The following is a 15,912-nucleotide window of genomic DNA, read 5'->3' as shown; positions in this document are numbered from 1 at the left end:
TAACTGGTTCACAGGAAAGGAAAGGCGCGGTATCTGTCACACTTGTTCTGTAGACACCTGAACCGCGCCGTAAGGGAAGGGAGGAGGGTGGTAGTGAGAGTGGAAAGAGAGAGGGGTCCCGTAGTGGAGGGCTCCGGAGGTGGTAGGAACATTTACTGCCAATATTACAGAGGGTGGGGGCGTTGCCCCCTACATGGCATTTCAGAGCCCTCTCCATGTACGGAGGGCCCTCTTACAAAGCAAAGGAAAGCCCTTGGAGGGCTATCCGAGCAGAGCACATGCAATGATCTTGCGCTGGTTCTTATAGGAGGTACTGGTGAGTAGCTTCTCCCAGTAATCTAGGGCCACAACTGGTGAAGGAGGATGAGGGAATGAGGGGCAGGCGAGTAGTGTGTAGAAAGTCGCCAGATTTGCCACAGAGCTTTCAGAAAAAAAGAAAACTGGTCAGGAAAGCGGGCGTGGAGAAGGATGGGGTTTGAGGCAGTGCGTGTTTGTAGCTTGCGCCAATGGGCACCTTGTGTTACTGTGAGATTCGGGGCTGAGGGTGCGTAAGTCCGCCTATTGTGGTAGGTAAGGATGTCACGAAAGGACAGCAGGCATCTGAGGAAGACTGTTCCTCCCCACCCTGGAAAGTGAGACCTCGGGCCAGGGAATGAGCTTCCTCATTACCAGGAAGGCCCGCATACGCGGGTGTCCAAATAAGGGTGACAGATTGTCTGGGTTGCCAAAAACGCAAAAGGCGATGGGTGTTGGGGGACAATAAACTATTGGCAAAGTTTAGGATAGCTGTTTTAGAATCCGAAATTATTTTCGCGGCGGGTGTGGATGTCATGGCTAGCGCAATGGCTGAGAGTAGTTTTGCATGATTGCTGGTAACTGCTAATACCTTATGATGGGTGTTTGCATAAGTGGCCGCATCTACATATGCCACACTGGGGTCTTCTCCATATTGTCTGTGTAAGGCTTGTGCCCTGGCTGTTCTGTTTCCCGTCCCGTTCTGGGTTCATGTTTTCAGGAAGGGGGGGGGGGGGGGGTACCGAAATTTTGGAGCGAATAGAGGGTTTACAAAAGTACGTCTGGCAACCGTGAGCGGCCCCCAGATCCCGCGCTGGCCGCCATATTTTGTTCGCTCCATCCGTTCGCTTCGTGTCCGTCCGTCAGCGCTCGCCGTTCTGTTCGCGCTTTTCACGTTTTAACCCAGTGTGCTGTGCTTGGACCTCTGTTCGGTCCCTAGCGGTTTCTGTTAGAGACGCCTAGAAGCGTATTTTGACAGCCGAGACGTGGCAGGGCCCACCCCACCGGCTGCGCTGCCGAGTGCAGTTACAAATTGTTCTACGAGTCGTGCATGCCCCCCCCCCCGCCCCTCGGCAATCCGCAGCGCCATCCCTATCCAGGTACAGTATTCAGAGTTCTGTAATGTGGATTTTTTTTTGTCTGTGCGCCTTTGTTGTTTACTTAAATGCCTATGAGAGATCATCGCGAGTTTGTTTGCTTGGTTTGCGCAATCACCGTCACTCATCCCACTGGAAGATACTTGGTTGGTGAAATGAGCGAGGATGCATTTTATTTTATGATAAAAGGATCATGCGTAATTTGACGTAAGTTGGAGTGGCGCTTAGCACTTTCCTTCCCATGCCGTCGACGCAGTAGTTGGCATTAGTCTCGGAAATAATCGGGGGCTGCGTAAAAAAAAAAGTGTCAGGGTAATTTGTGCTTCCAGTGATTGTATATTGATTGGTGTGCGATAGGCGATGACGAGTTAATAAAATCTTTGTAATTAATTGATGAAATAAAGAAACGAAAAAAAGAAAAATTGGAAAGTAAGGGTTTAAAGGTGTCTGAATGAAAAACCAGTGCTTGGTGATGCTAAGGAAGAAAATTTAGAATGTGTAATTGATTAATTGAAATAATTGAAGAATGTGTTCAAAAGTGTCAAATTGCTCAGAATGGAAAGCCGATCGTTGCTGACGCATGCGTATTGGTGTATAAGAATATAAAACGTCAAATAAAATTAAAATAAATAAAGAAATAATAGAAATATAACATACATAACATATAACATACTACACTTGTGTGTAGTATGTGACTTTTGATGAATTCATATTTCACTGCATTGTATTCTTTTCGCCCCTCCTACTAGAGCCCAGTTAGGGCCTGCAGTATTTGGTAAATAAAATAAATAAATAAAAGAGCTAAAATATAACACGCGAAGAAAAAAACATCGTGCGTGTGTGTATGAGAGAGAGACACTATCGCGTTATACCTTTAATGGCGGAGCTTAAGTGACCCTTTAATTTTTCTATAACGACATGATATAATATAAATCTGATTTTATGAACACAGCCAGTTGCACAAAGCACAAACACTTCGCAGTAATGTGAGTTGACCTTTCAAATTTCTTTTCGTTTCAGCCGAGTCCTTCCTCCCCCGAGTTCCTCGAAGCTTCCAATGTCAGCGCTTTCATATGAGATTACTGCTTCAAATGTTTGCTTTCTGACAGAGGAAATAAACAAGAACTTGACATATTTAAAAATTGCTGTGAGTTTCAGGTAGCTGTGAATTAGCGAATCACCGGGAGACTCAAAAAAACACAAAAGTGAAGCGCACGCTTCGTTATTTTATAGGCCGCGCTGGCAGGTATAAAACCTGAGCTGCGCGCTCTGGACGTGGACCGGTCGAAGCGGGCTGTACGTGATCATGTTACAACACACTAGTGGAATGTCATCTTTTCCTGCTTTTCTAGACGCCGCGGGTTTGGCAGCCGCTTGCTTTTGCAGCGTGAAACACGCACCTCGGGCGCACTAGACAACCGTATTGCTCTCTGCACCAAGCACTACCATTTCGTACGACTGTAAAAAGTAGTTTCGGTAATCATGCCCGTGTCTTAAATCAAATACACAATGGTAAATGTAACCTACGTACAAAATGTTTCAAAGAACGTATTTGCACAATAGCATTCGTTACACATGCATTGCTCCTTCTCCCGTGTCCTCCATCGCAGCATAAATTTATCCTTCAAGTTCACAAGGCTCCATAGCGCGCAAAACAATTAACCTTGCTGTTTTAGGCGATAGCACATTCTGTGAGCTTGCTCTCAGTCAGAGGGACGTGCAGTAATGCTTTACATGATGCAAGTGACCCTTGTAAAGCCGATTAGGACTGCAAACGAACGGCCGCATACACGCGTATACCATGATTTCGTGCGCGTCTATGACGTGCGCTGGCTGCAGTAGGGCACGCAACAACATGCTGGCATCATTCTGAATCGAGCTTGGAGCTAACAGCGACTGCTGTGATGTTAAAAAATTAAACAATCGCTTGTGAGCATTCCAATGCACCTTCCGGTGCATGCATGGGTTCTACGAAGGCGCACGTTGACAGCGTACTCGATGGGAGGCGCGGGCGGACTGAGCAAAACATGGCCGCGGCACACAGTTTCTATTTCTTTCACTAGATGGCGCTAACTTTTGTAAAGCCTCTATTGCAGGAGGTAATGGGGTGCCTTTAGATGGGAGTCCTATTGGGGATGTATAGGGAGAGCATTGCGCGACCTGCTGGTGCACGCGAAAGACGGGCCGTCTGGGATGTCAGCGTGGTTTCACGGAGTTCTTCATACATATTATGGGCCCCAATTTGAGTAAGTGGAGTGAAGTGCTGGGAGGAAGGCGCAGGGCTGTTTTTGTACAACTCCAGAGTAAAACGTTCACTCGATCGCGTTCCTTGCTAGTGAGGGGTAAGTATGGAAGAGCATATGCGACTCTGCTGGTAACGCATGCTTGTGTGAGGCGAAGTGTATTTCTTTCATAAAGGCCTGTTTTCCGAGGTGCTACACGACGGATGAGCCGAGTAGTTTGCTGAGCATGAGTCTGGACTGCTTTGATTACATCTCCATGTGCTCCATGGGAGTAGAGTCATTCATATAGTACTCTGATTTGAGTACGGGAACCGGTTGTGTACCGAGTGTCAGAGTGATAGGTGGGCTATCAAGATGAGTGGATTTGGGTCGGTAAAGGAAGAGTTGAGATTTAGATTGAGCATGATAGGCCTAGCTCTTTCCTTCACATAGATGTCAATAGCATTGAGGGCTGTTTGGAGGTGAGTCTCTATGGTGGCGTCACTGTCTCGACATGCCCAGACAGTGATGTCATCCACATAAATGGCGACATGTATGTCTGGAATCTCATTAAGTTGTTTTGGGAGATGGAAGCGTATGAGGGTCCAGTGTGGGAGTCGCTGTTAGGCGAGGAAGGCCCTTATACATGTGGCTGCCTACTTGTAGCGTTTGTAGGTTACTAAGAATGGTAGAGTGTGTTACATTATCAAATGCTTTGGTGAGGCCGACTCCAAGAATGGCTCGTGTATTGCGAGTTTTTGAATCAAGGATGTGGTTCTTTAGCTGTAGGAAAACATCTTGAGTGGCCAGACCCGGACGGAAACCAAACATATAGTTGGGCAGGAGCTCCCGTTCCTCCAAAAGCTGCTTAGTCGTGTATGAATGACATATGCTCAATTAATTTTCCGACACAAAAAGTGAGGGAAATAGGTCGAAGATTAGTGGGGAGAAGCCGTTTGCCTGGCTTTGGTATAAATACTACTTTTGCCTCCTTCCACTGGGCCGGCAAAGTGCCTTGTTGCCAGCATTCATTAAAGTAATTGGTTAAGGCGGTAATGAAAGGGGTGTCTAAGTTTTGCAGAGTTTTATTAGTTATAGTGAGGCTGTGGCATGTTGCGAGTTGCGCATCCGCGCTGTAGACGCCGACATAGTCGAAACGACTGCAGCGAACCTGGTATCACCGGTAAACGCGCGCAGCTAAAGTTAAGGCTAATTGTAATAAAATTACTTGACCACAACAACATTAAAAACTTGCTTTTGCGTTAAACAGTAACCATCAACAACTATTAAAAAAACACATTTGAAAATAGTTTGGTGCACGTGACGCATTGCGGCCACGGCAGCGCCTACAGCGCCGCCTCATCAGCAGACGACAGACGACCACCGCGGCCGCGCAAGCGAAAGCAGATGTACCACTTCAACTGGCACAGTGTCCGACATGTATTGTTGTGCGAAGTGGTGCAGCACATCTGGCAAGAGCGGAGAGCACTTCAGTGTTCCTGCGGACCACAGGTATGCATACGTATGCAGTTCACTTATACTCCGTTTCATACATCAAGTGCAACACTGCCAAAGCTACAGCTCTTGTTCGCGCTTTCTGCATCCGCGATGAAAAATAGTACCTGCTCTTGACGAGAGGAAATAATAGTTATTTGGTCTGCAAGCTTAATACATCTTACATTTGCCATCAACTTCATAAAGAGCCCCTTTTTTAGGGAGAACGGATCGGATTCGGTGAATTTGTATGCTTTTTATGTCGTTTTCGTTCATGTCGAGTTTTCGCTGCCCCACAACCTTGCCAGCTGTGCCACTAGATGGCGCTGGCTGTGCCCTCCGCGCTGCGCATCTCTTTTTGAGAAAATGGTTCTTCGGTGCACATTTTTTCTATAAGATCCGCACTGCGAAGATGTCTAGGCACGCGAAGCAAGCTATTGCAAACGTGTATACTCGGAATAGAGCCCGTTTCCGCAGGAACTACTCGGCTACAAAACGAGCGCGTAGTGATACGCCTCCTTTTTTTTTTCTTGCGGACTACTTGCGCAGCTTTCGCTGCGTTGCACCTGATGTATGAAACGAAGTATAGTTAAAAACTTTTGGCGTTGCGTCGGCCGTTACGATTTGAAGCTGCTGGAGGCACACAAAGAATTTTATTTTCCCTGTTGCGTTTTCCTGCAACGACATTTATTTTGAAAGGTGGGTGAGATAAGCATATGTAAAGTGGGAAGAGATAAAATTAAAGTGCGGTGCTGCACTTTTGGTGACCTGACGCGATGTCGTGTTACAAGCGTGGGAGCATAAGTTAGTTTGGTTGTAGGCTGTGGCTAAAGGTACATCGGACGGACCCGAGTCCGACGGACCCGGTGCGTTTTTCTTCGGGATACGTCGGATGGATCCGATAAATATTTTTCAGAGGTACGGCGGACGGACCCGATCAGGGGTGGACCCGATGTGTTTTTCTCCGGGGTACGTCGGGAAAGCCGGGCGGATCCGGGAAATATCGGTGGGGTTCAGGTTTACGTCCGACGGACCTGATGCATTTGCAGGACCTGAGGCCTGCGTCGCCGCCTAATCAGAAGCGATTTTCTTAAAGTCTAACTTTCGAAGTATGGCGTGGAACATAGCTCCGGATCGGCACTCCCGTATATAGCAATGCAAAAAAAAAACATTATTCCTTTGTCATCTAAAACAACGTCAGATGTGAAGAGTTACTTAATCAGTTCACTAAAAGAGGAATCAGTGAGAATAGGCGTGTGCACTGCCAAAAGGAAACGACTGAACAAGCGCATTCAAAAAACTTATATTACGAGTAATCAAGTTGCACCCTTGAGATATTCCCTTCCCCCTTTAGACACACAAAGAAAATAAAAACGACATAATTTCACTGCTTGTAGGGGAAGTAAATGTAATTTCAAACTAGCTATAGACCTTTGCATCAGGTGAGGAGGTTGTCGAAACCCTCCTCTTTGAACTGTTGCAAACCGGTTCCGCTGCCGCCTCCACCGTGTTGACGTCAGGCGCACACAGCAGCCCAGCGAGCAATATGGTGGCGCCTAGGAGGCCTTCGTTGCAAAGGTCTATAGCACACGATAACAGTTTTAAAACACGATATTTAAGGTATCTACAACCGCCGGAAAGGGCATTAGAAGTGAATTGCATGAACCTAATCGTTATTTATTGGAGCAAGAAAAAATGACAAAAATTCAATATTGTCAACAACACTAATGCCAAATGCTAATGAAATGCAGCAAACAACCAGAACTTGACTTCATCAACATAGAAAAACATTGCAAGGTTACACGCAATTAAGAGGAGCTTTTGGGAAATATTTGAGTAGGCAGCATAATCCTCTGTGTGTGTGTGTTTGCGCGCGTGTGTGTGTGTTTGCACGCGTGTGTGTGTCAAGTGGGAAATGAGCATTAGTGTTCCTAAATTCCTCTGACTATCTTTTTTTTTTACCATGTGATTTTGTATTGCTTCAACAGCAAAAACCATATTTGCAGCAAATTCACTTCAATGCATGCATTAAGGATCTCATAAGCTTGGTTGGTAGCATATCTTGAGCTCATTCAGAAGCTTATAAGCTTTTGTGCTTGCCCGCCTCACAAAAATGCAGTTATGAAACCGTTCAACATATCATACCTCAGTCCAGGCAGGAGCTTGATGTACCAGCCATTGCAAGTCTGAAAGGCCTAGCTTGTAGATTCCGATCTAGATCATCTCCTGAGCTTTTTAGATGCTTATCTTTTAACGAGAAACAGATTGAAGAACCGCGAAGAAGTGATAAGCACTCCCACCCTTCCTAACTCCCTAACTACCCCAACAGCGGCCAAGAGTCATCCCTTCAATCAAATAATTAAAGGCTTAATTCATTCATTATCTTTTTTCTTTGTCTTGGCAACTGCCGCAGCTTGCTGCGTTTTCTACGCCGCATGTTCAGTTACATCGAAGACGTTTTAATTTTTGTGATCATCCGGCTTGTCGAATTGCTCTGCAGTTCTAATATGTCTCCTCTCTTCGCATTAGCTCTGAGTTGGAAGCCCCGTGCTCAATTTTGCTTCACTGACATGCTTCAGAAGAGAATCAGCGCTCAATTTGCATGATATGAAATCTTTATGAGCAGCATATCATTGCCGTGAAAATTAACCGCTTAATGACAAAAGTCTGCTCAACAAGCAAAATTTCTCTCCCTGATGGCTCGTCTATTTCCTCATCGCGAAAATAGTCAAATTTCCTTCGAATTGCTGGTACTGCGACGAACTCAAAATGATCCAAATCAAAATCCATTTGTGCAGTTCAGCTGTCCGATTTGCGCTATGTACACTGATAGGCTCTTGGAATCTTGCATATTCTCTACTGGCATTGCTGTCGAAACACGCGGGGCAGCGCGATTATTAGGGTGCTTTATCTTCGGTATATATAATGCCTTAAAAGGCGTTCGAAATATGTGCAAGCAAGAAAATAGCCTTGCTACACGAACTATCACGAGAGCACTTGAATATAGTTCTTTTTATAAATGCAGATCAGAAATTGTTCACTTCGAAGTAAGTTATATCTCTTATCTGCTGAGGTTGTGCCCACATTTTAATCTCGAGGAAGTATATTAGTGACACGAACGAATGACAGACTTGCAATTCATTTCAATAGGCTTCGTTGCCCACGATGCAAAGCATGCAGGCCAGCATGAAGAGGCCTTATGTTAAAAAAAATATAGCAGAAAGCTTGTCTTAAGAGAGGGCTCGATAGCGCCTTTAACGCCGTCTCTTCATTCCGCCAATTTTAGGCATCTAATGGCTGGAACGTAGCTGGCAAAGCGTGCGTCTATTTGTTTTTTATTTTAGGGTAAAGACACATCATCTTGTCGGCGCACACCCTACGTTTACAGTGAACGGCATAAAATTGGAGGCACACATGTCGGCAGCTTGGCTCCCTGCCACAAATTGAACTGAAACTGGAAAAGAAGGTGGATGCTAAATAAGAAGCAAAAATGACAGCACGCTTACGCTGCGCAATGAGCGGCTACGTCATATGTTTTTACGAAATGACCTGCGCCTCACGATATCGCGTAATAAAAATAAATGAAACCGAATAAAGCGTTGGTTCTGGCGAGCAAGTCGACAACGCTTTCACAGTTGTTTCATGGCGTTAAATTTCGCATCTCACAAAAGCTTTCACTGAGGTAATGTATACCTTCGAAGCCAAAACTGTCATAATGTAGTCATAACTGCAATGCAGCCGTGCGGAGTGCAACGACAGCATGTAAAAGCTACGTGTATGCCGGGCGCTCCATGCATCCGCGCCACGTGAAGCAGACGACGCGCCCGGCAAGGAGCAAGAGTCAACTGCAGCGCCGCTAGTTCACGCGACCGTCACCGAGGACACCTCTCCGGGCGGAGCTGTGGAACTGAGTTTGCTCTAGTAACGTTGTATTTGTAGCAACGTTACTAGAGCCATTTCTTTAAGCTACACCAGCTACACCAGTGCAGCAAAAATCCATTGTAAATATAGATTTTCTACACTGGTGTAGCTGGTGTAGGTTAAACAAATGGCCCTACTATAGTATGGTGGCTAGACTAGAGTCCCTAGAAGTATTTGCTAGTCTGCCGTCCGAGCGGGGTTCCCTACGGAACCGGTTGGCCGCTTCCCGGATGAAAGCGCAGGGGGCGCTGTACGCATTCGGAGCGTGGTCGCGTTGTGTACGTGGTGCTGTGGCGGTTGTGCCGTACTGAGAGTCTGCGCCGCGCTGATCCGTTGGTGCCGTGGAAGGCTCGTGCACCACGTGCACCTTTTTTTCGCTCGCGAGCCGGAATGCGCGCAAATTAGCTAGCATGTGTGCAAGTGTGCCTTTTTTATGGATATGTGATCGCGTCATGTCCAGAAAACGGGGTAAGCGTAATAGCAATAGCACGTGTTTCTTGCCCGGGTGCAAGGCCGGGTAGCGCTCGTGCAAGGTGAAATGTGGCTTACTCTTCAGGACACCGAAAGACGCAGGGAAGAGGCAAGAGTGGGAGCGCAACATCAAGCGCGGCGGCAAAGGCAATAACATTATTTATTGTCTCAACTAGGGCATAAAGGAATATGTAAAACAAAAATTAAAAGGCGTAATAAATGAAAGCAAATAGGTTGGCTGTGTTCTAATAAAATTCAAGAGAGAACGATGATAAGGCCCTTGCGTGCAAGCAATGTACGAAGATGGGTTGCTCGGCGAAAGGCCCACTGCCGTCAGGTGCCGATATTGTCGGCTTCAGTGGCGGGCAAACCCACAATTAAGTGGTGACTATCTTCCTCATTATTTTGTGAGTTGCAGACAGGAAATCCTGAACGTTGATATAAATATCGGTATATATAAATATCGGATGATCCGGATCGGGGTTGCCCTCACATTACTGTAACACGAATAAGCTAGTGTCGACGTTTGTGAGCGACACTTCAAACCCTGCTTTATTGAGCGAAGTTTTAAGACAGGTAAAGGTAATTGAGATTCCACGGGATGTTACGCAACTCACGAAGGATGCCATCTCAACGCTGTTTCCTGACACTCCAAAATACTTGTTGAAACCCCTGCCTCTCAAGAGAAAGGAGCGCAACTTGTACGAGCAAAAACAGCCAGCAGGGAGACCTGCAGAGAAAGAAAAACATTGCACTGATCCTAAAGCATCAGTGGAGTCAGTTGAAGAATACAGCGGTGGTGGATCGTGTGACGTGAGCCTGCTCCAGGAATGCAGAAAGCTGCATGCCACCGCCACTGGGGACAAATGTCGATCTTTCTGATGTTGAGCAATGAACATTCGCATAGTGCCACTCAAGCGAGGACGAATCTCCGGAGGCAATCGCCATCGACGAGTTCTGTTCCATCGCAGTGGTGAAGCTGCCATGAATGCTGCTGTGTGCATTCGAGGAAACAAAGTCAAGGAGATAGCTGTAAAGTCGACAGAAGAGGTAATTAATCTTATTCAGGACATTGCAAAACTCAGCTTGTGTCCTGGCAGCGGATTGAAGCCTATTACCAAGACCTTTCCCACCTACAATGGACTTAATTTGCGACGAACTGTACCATTATTTCTGATGCAACATGCATATAGCCTGCAAATACTTGCGAAAGTTAACTCAGAACACCCTGTCAAGAAGAAGAAAAAATTAAGAAACAGACTTCTATGTCTCGAGCAGTTTGACGTACGAAGGACAAGGTGGCAAAGCTGGTAAAAGCTCTAGGTGAAATGAAAATGAACACCTTCAAGGACAGAGTCTGAAAGAAGTGTTAGTGCCCTTCCTCTCAACTAACAGCTGGCTGTTAAAATATGTTTTAGAGGTTGCAAAACGCAAGTCAACAAAAGTGATGGCATATTCTGATGAGTGGCTACTAGGCTTCCTAAGTACCAAAGAATGCCTATCAGCAGTTTGCCTGAAGCGCGGTGCAATTTGAAGGGCTCGGATTCCCATATTGCGTGCTTTAATTGTGCATGCATCCGAAAGTTTCTAGTTCTACATACGTGTTATAACTTAGCTAAACGTCCGAAGAAGTTAAGATGAAACTATAGCGTGAATGAAAACGCCGGCGACAGCGCTCTGTTGCTCGCACACATGGTCCTTGGAGCCTAGAATGTGCGTCTAGTATAGTCCTCCATGCAAGCGCAATTGTTTGCACAAAATCCTCAGAAGTCTTCATTACAATACGGCACGGCGGTAGCTTCAGCAGGATAACAGGGTATAAAAAGCAGCTTCGTTTCTACATCGGCTCAGGGACATGCGCGCAAAACTTCGCTCACGGAAAAAAAAAAAAAAAAAAAAGTCGCATCCGTGGTTATGCAACAACTCGGCTGCGAATTAAATATTACGACTAAACTGAAATCAAAGACTAAAGAGCGGCATCGCATGTACAAGGCTACTTCACTCTTTCCATAAAATTCTCTGTTTCTACAAGGTACGACATCTGGCACTCAAAGCAGGATTTGGTACACCGCGCGGCCCTTTTTTCACAACAATGACTTTTCAAGAGGGGCGGGAGGACTGAGACTGAGGTAGTCGGTAGTGAATTGCTTGCTGTCCTTCCTTCCCAACAATATGCGTGCCAAGGTTTCGCTGAGGGCCATGTGGTTTATGCTAATAATGACACACTGCTTTTCAAAATGCCTTACTCTAACCAAAGCAAGATTTCATGTAACACCTACGCTCCCCACAAGGGAAGTGCTGCATCGTTTGTGGGCGCATCTGGTACGGACACATGCGATGAAAATCCCAATGGTCATTCGAGTGGAAATGGTGTGGCATAATGACATTCACAAAGCCGCAAAGAGCTGCGATCAGCTAGCAGCGCAGTGAAGGAACCGCATCGGCAGTTTCCCCGGTCCTCAAAATGTTGTTACGCGACGTCTTGGGCAATCACAGACGGCAGTGCAACCCGCGATGAGCCCCGTCACGCAGGCTGCGTATTTCTACGGAAAAAAAGGCTACTGCTCCTTTTTTTCTGCCCAATTTCAATCTGATATTCGAGTTCGCAGCATGAAAAACTAGGTTTCTGCTGAAAGCCCGATTTTTGCAAAACGTGCTGCAGTGTCCATTTACACGGTCGCACTTACGCAGTTTCACTTTTTTTTCAGGCAGACAGTGTTGAATGTGGGGAATAAAATGTATGCAGATCATGCTGACCTTTTTTTACGACTTTATTAGAGCTCAAAACAAGAATGAAAAGTTGAATGCAAGCTTGACTGCATCGCGTTTCAAGCTAGAGCACTGCATGGGCCTGATTTTGTGGCCCGTGCTCGGCCCGGGCCCATCGTTTGAAGCCCAAGCCCAGCCTGAGCCTACACTGACATGAAGCAGGCTCGTACCGGGCACGCGCTACAAAAACTCGTCCCGGCAGCAAAAAAAAAAAAAAAAAAAAAAAAAAAAAAAAAAAAAAACGCTTAACTCTTTCTTTCATCACAAATAATCTAGTCTTGATTTCCATCCCAACGGCATATAACAGAGTCCACATCCCGAATAATGTGGAACAAATATTCTAAACACATGGCAGCAAAAGGATTTTCAAAACACTACATGAAGTATTCCTTTTTTATCGAAGGAGCACGAGACTGATCTACCAAGGCTCTTATTTGGGCTTGTTGGTTGCTAGTCGGATGTAGTGGCTATCGCACGAGGAACTGTCTATCTACATTCTGTATGCACCTTCCACATATATGCTAGCCACTATGTCCGAACCGAGGTTGTAATAAACTCACCAATAATATTCTGTATGCTAAGAGCCGTGAGTAATTCTCTCTGTTGTCTCATTTGCTGGATCCGCGATGGTAGGTATGCTCTTCACATTTATTTTCCTTTGGTCATGACTGTATTTCATGTGTAATGCCTTAGTTTACTACTATGAGTGTGCTTTTGATATAAGCAACACCACTCCTACCTTAGCCTCAAATAGGACTGATAGTTATATGGGGTTTAACATGGTGCAAAAGCATCTGCGGCTATGATGCGGACTGATAGTATTGTAAAATTATATAAATAATATTGCTTAAATGGTATATAATAACAAATCAGGACGGGAGAAAAATGTGACAAAATATTCTTCCGAGCTGAGGAGGGCACTCTTAAAGTACCGGCAGAAGCAATGCTTGGTGAAGAAATTTCCTGTATGTCTTTTTAGTTAAAGCTATTGTGCTCATGCATGCTTAAAATTTATGGATTACATGGATTTTAAACATAGCTCCTTATTATCAATTAGCTCTTGAAGCAAGTTATTTGCTTAATCACACACAGAGGCTCCCCCGGCAAGTAGGCCATAAGAACCTGTGTGATCAAGGGCGGGAAAAGAAAAAAATCTACAGATTCTTGTGCAACAACATTCTATTAAAGAACTCATGGCCGCTCTCCGCATTGTTATGAAGATGGAAAAAGAAAAAACGGCTGTTTATTGTGCATCATTATGTGTTTAAATACTCTGAGATTTCTAATGCAATTTGCTCTTATTCAATGGCGTTTTTCGTAGCATAGACATGTCTTAAGGAGAGGAGGGGGGGCGGGGGCGAGGTGAAGACGGCTGCCCACCGAGCAGTCGATTAAAGGTCCTTCTCCAGTTGCTCTTATGAGGCATCAAAAGTCCAGTTGCTGGGGTAACAAGAATCACAAATGATACAAGAGTGCCTTCTGCTGGATCCGACGGAGTGGGCTGAAAAATCCCAAGCTAGCGGTGTTGTCTACTTTACATAACAAGTGCGTGCTCATGCAAACAAGCAGTGTGTCATGCGTTGCAGCACTTCATAAGATCTGGAATGTATTAGAACACGCTGCACGGTTTTGCGCATTGTCTTTTTAACTTTTTCGCTTGTGTTGTTAAATGCCGAGAGGCATGCGCATCCAAAGTTACTTGAACAAACGGAGTGCAGCTGATTAAACTCGGTCTACAATTGAGCTTTCTCTCATTCGTCATTAAGAAATGTACTATTAGTGGTATTATTTAAAATCACTTTGATGATTTTTGCGCCGGGATTTCTTCATTTCCGAAAGTAGCCGTACACATATGCTAGCCCCAGCCCGGCCTGGGCCCGCTACTTCAAGCCTGTGCCGGGCCCAGGCCCGGCAAATCAGCAATTTTCAGACCCGGCCCCCGGGCCTGAAAATAGAGCCTGTGCAGTGCTCTGTTTCAAGAGCAGCACCGTAGACGCATGGTAGACACGCACCTCGCCGAGCGACCGGTTCACTAGCCGTTGTGACGTATTTTTCGGTGTAATTTTGTTTTCGTGTTTAGAAACTGTCTGTTACGCAAAAAAATGTCCAAATTGAAATAATCAAACAAACACTGAAAATTGCTGCCAGCACAAATGTTAGTGCGATCTTGATGACAACTGATTAGCTGGGTTAAACAAAATGGCACCAGATACTCTCCACACATAAAAGAGCTTTTGAGCTTTAGTGCCGGCGCCTTGGCACCCACAGAATCCCATTTCGTTGTCAATGCATTTTTCTGCTCATTTTATGTTAGCGCACTGCAGTCCTTATTAAATTCCAATACACAACCTAAGTTTAAATGGATGATGAACTGTGAGTTATATGCAACTGTTATGAACTCTGATGTATTGTACAGCCGCAACTCGCTTCCCTGCTGCACCATTTCATTTTCATAGTGCTGTTCCTGGATTGTTTTCTATTTTAATGCCCATGCGGCTCCCATAGAGGCCTGTAAGCAAATGAAAACTTTACAAAGTAATTACAGCATTTATCTTGCAGGTGTTGCTACTGCCCTACACAGGAGTAAAAAAAAAATGAGAGGGTCTCATATATGTCTCTTAAGAGGAGAATGGCGAAAGCCTACCCTTCCTCTTCTATCATTTGCCTCTTATCGTTTGCCTCTTATTTGCGGTCTTGCTGTGCTACATATAATTATAATTGATTTACAGGAAAGGAAAGGCGCTGTATCTGTCATATTTTCTCTGGCAAGTGTGAGTTTGGACGGTACACCATCGCTCCTGTCGCGTCGCGTTCCTTGGCGCACAATCAAGTGGGGGACTGCAGACGACAGAAACACTACACAAGAACGCATCTCGTGGAATCTCACAGAATATGACAGATCTCGCGGACGGGATTTCGTTCCATGAGCCTAGAAAGGCTTTCAAATAAACCACTAGCAGTGGACAGACCGCACTGCATAGCTGGTGTGTTATTTCAGAATGCATTTGCACGTTGACCCTAGAAATGAGGTTACAATGCATGCATATGCCACCGATACAATTCTTGCAATAATAGATTTATAGACGGTTTTGACGGTGCCATGCTGCCAGAGTGTACCAGCGTGCCTCAAACTAGATGCTCCCCCAGAAAACTTCCAGTCTCTTGGTCTCTCCGTGTTTTGAGTGCTTCCATGCGTGCTGTTTGTTCTTCGCTGTGCAATGTTTTCTGCCAACAAATTATCGCCCGTGAAACGGACACGATGTGGAAGCTGCTGTACTGTGCCAGGCTGTACTCTACAGTCTGGAACAAATCTTTCAGAAATACGAATATACAGGTTCCCTGTCGAAGACGAACGTAGAAAGGCGTGGATCGCTGCGGTCAGGCGGAACAAATGGCAGCTTACAAAAAGCTCACAGGTTTGTTCGCCACACTTCGTTCAAGGCAAGTATCTTTTTTGAACTATGATGCTATTGTAAAGCATAATACTAAAATTTTCGCTGCCTGAGCGAGACTGTCAAGTGTATGCAGCGTTCGAGTGACTTTTTCTGCGCATGCAACAGCCACGGCAATGCAGCTGAGTGCATGATTAGGTTGGGCCTACACACATACGCAACCTCCTGCAAAAACGTGCAGCACTCGCCAGT

Source organism: Amblyomma maculatum, unplaced genomic scaffold, assembly GCF_055883805.1.
Source record: "Amblyomma maculatum isolate TAMU_Amacu unplaced genomic scaffold, ASM5588380v1 scaffold_13, whole genome shotgun sequence".
In the NCBI taxonomy this organism is placed as follows: Eukaryota; Metazoa; Arthropoda; class Arachnida; order Ixodida; family Ixodidae; genus Amblyomma; species Amblyomma maculatum.
This window is presented reverse-complemented; position numbering follows the sequence as displayed.